The sequence below is a fragment of the Homalodisca vitripennis genome, chromosome 6 (genome assembly GCF_021130785.1).
Source record: "Homalodisca vitripennis isolate AUS2020 chromosome 6, UT_GWSS_2.1, whole genome shotgun sequence".
Classification (NCBI taxonomy): domain Eukaryota; kingdom Metazoa; phylum Arthropoda; class Insecta; order Hemiptera; family Cicadellidae; genus Homalodisca; species Homalodisca vitripennis.
Genome location: NC_060212.1, coordinates 45,445,001 through 45,448,279, shown reverse-complemented (window position 1 = coordinate 45,448,279; position 3,279 = coordinate 45,445,001).

The following is a 3,279-nucleotide window of genomic DNA, read 5'->3' as shown; positions in this document are numbered from 1 at the left end:
GGACAACGCCCCAACTTGGGGCTGCTGGCGTGCAGATGGCATCATACGACTGGCCATGGGAGGCAACCAAATGTCTCCTGTGCCAGTCGTGGTTCACGCTGGCGAGGGACCTGACGGACCACCACGAGGAACATCACGGCGATCACCTGCTCAGGTTTTCGCTGCACGGGGTGCCGGACGCTCTTCAAAACATACCGGGGAGCGTCCGTGCATCTCCCAAAGTGCAAGGGGTCTCCCGTAGCCGTGGGCGTTCTCTGCCCCGACTGCGGGAGGGTGTTCCCCAACAAGCGAGGGCTGGGCGTCCATCGGAGCGCCCACCACCCTGAGCAGGTGAACGTCGAGCGCCTGAGGGAGGAGGACAGACGTGCTGCGAGTGCATCCGCACCTATTCCACCTGCAAGGCCGCGGAGCTCCGGATGGACCGAGGACGAGGACCGGACCTTCATCCGCCGCTACCTGGAGTTCAGGACTACCGGGAGGGCCATGGGGTATTCCGCCTACGTGGCCCTGGAACTTCCCCGGAAGACGGAGCGGCAAGTCCGGGACCGCCTCGTGACACTCCGGGGCTACCGCTACCCATACGGCCTCCTGGACGCACCGGAGCCGCCTGCCCCCCATCCTCCATCACAGGGCCTGGCCTCGGCCCCCAGACGTGGACCATCGACACCCGGATCTGACATCGCCCCGGTGGGACATGACTCCCCCGGGGCACCTGGAATCGACTTCACCCCGGACGGACATGACTCCTCCGGGGAAACCCGACCAAGACGCCACTCCATCAGCTGGACAGCGAGGAGCACCTGGACTAGACGACACCCCGGTGGGACATGACTCCCCCGGGGTACCTGGACGAGACCTACCTACCGGACGTGACTTTTCCCCAGAGGGACATGACTCCCCTGGGGAACCTTATGGCCAAGACCCTGTGGGCCATGACGCCCAGGGGTCCGCTGGCGAACCCGGCACCCGAGTGGGACCTAGTCCCACTAGGGTGTCAGGCCGGAGTCCTTGGGCGGGGGGCGGGCCGGGGGGACGGATCCGGGCTAGGGGCCCCGGCTGAACCTCCCGATGGGGAACGCCTGTAAGGCACTTACCGAGACAGCGACCGCCTGGGGACTCTCCACCGGCGTCGCCTCCCGGGGCGGCTCCCGACCCCGGTCTCCGGCGTGGGCATTGGCAGAAGGTCCTCGATGAAATATTGGGGACCGAGCCGGTGTGTCATGTCGGGGCCCGGCTTAAGGAACTAGCCGCCCAGGAAGGCGACATCCAGGTTCGGCTGGACGAACTGGTGGAGGAGCTCCAGGCGGCCATGGTTGCAACGCAACCAGTGACGGCCAGGATGAGGCGGCCGGCGAACCCCACAACCGGGCGTTCTGAGAGAACCCGCCGTAAAGTGACGAGGTATGCCCGAACCCAAGAGCTATATAAGAAGAACCCATCGTGCCTGGCAGATTTGGTCCTCAAGAATGAACTTGGGGACCTGCTGGCCGATGGGCCTCGTGCAATGCCACCAAAGCGGGAAACCCTCGAGCTTTACCGGGGGATGTGGGGAGCGCCGGTTGACTGCACCCTGAGCAAACGGGGCGTTGACCTCCAGGAGGACGAGCTCGTTGAGTCCTTCTCTGGGGACGAGGTAAGGAGGCGCGTCGGGAGACTCAAGGCCGGGGGTGCCCCCGGCCTAGATGGAGTAACGAAGAGGGCCATTACCGGTTATGCTGGCGCGGCCGGGACCCTCTCCGTTCTCTTTAACATCTGTCTCTTCCGGGGCGCCTTCCCCTCGTCATGGCTCAGGAATCGAACCACCCTGATTCCGAAACCCGGGAAGGACCTTGCTCGTCCTGAAAACTGGAGGCCAATAACAATTGCCCCTTTACTGGCCAGGATTTATAGCGCCGGCATTGAGGCCCGGCTGACGGCCCGGGTAAGTCTCTCGGACCGTCAGCGGGGCTTCAGACCAGGGAACGGATGCCTCGTCAACTGTACAATATTGGACGAGGTCATCCGCCTGGGTAAACGTTCGGAGCTAGTCGGAGTGCAGCTGGACGTTTCTAAGGCCTTCGACACCGTGTCACATCAGGCCATTTTCACGGTGTTGGAGGCCCAGGGCGTTCCGGCTTGTATCCAGCAGACCATCCGCTGGATGTACTCCGACTGCTCCACAGAGCTAAGTCAGGTCGAGGGGGTTGTCAGCATCAGGAGGGGTGTTAAGCAGGGGGACCCTCTGTCTCCCCTGCTCTTCAACCTGGTGCTGGACCCCCTCCTTCATAAATTGCAAGACGGTGGGCGAGGCTTCGCGGTGGGCGACCAACGGCTCGCCGCGATGGCCTACGCCGATGACGTGACCCTGTTCGCCGGGTCGGCGGCCGAGATGGGGGATCTCCTGGCGGAAACGTCGGAGTACCTCAGCTCGGTAGGCATGGGGCTGTCGGCGGGAAAGTGCTGCGGATTCCACCTGAGGCGGTCGGGCAGATCGGCATGGGTCGCCCTGGACACTATTTTAACAGTCCAGGGCGCGCCGATTAAGAACATCACGCTGTCCGACCATATTACTTACCTCGGGCTGGATTTTTCGCTCAAGCACGGTTTTTCCAACCGGCAGCACCTCGATGTCCTCGTCGACTCGGCGAGCAGGGTACGACGCTTAGCCCTTAAACCCCATCAGAAGGTGAACCTTCTGATGGCATACGTAGTGCCGGCGTTTGCCCATCGCCTCGCTATTGACCCGCCATCGACTAACGACCTTCTGCGCGTGGACAAGCGTCCTGCGCGCAGAGGTCAAGAAAATCCTGCACCTCCACCCCACCACCACTGATGGCATCCTCTACACGAGGAAGAGGGACGGGGGTCTCGGGGTCCCTCACCTCGTGCAGCAGGTTAAGATCTTCGCCCTCAGGGCCGGCCTGCAGCTGGTGGAGTCGGAGGACTCCCTGCTACAAGAACTGAGCAGGGAGGCAGGATGGGCGGGTCGCTTGGAGGCGTTGGCAACGCAGTTAGGCCTACGGTACCCTGCGACACTAAGGGACATCGACAGTCGCAAGAGACGACTGAAGGAAGAAGCGAGGCTAGCATGGCAGGCTCAAGTCTCACAGGGCGTCGGTGTACTGGATTTTTAAAAGGTAACCCAGTAGCCAATTTTTGGCTACTGAACCAGGCAGCATTAAAACCTGGCCAGTTCATCGACGCCCTAAAGTTCCGTACTAACACCTTCCGAACTAGGGTGGCCATCAACCGAGGGGCTCGGACTGGCGTGACCGACTGTTGGCGGTGTCACTCTAAACC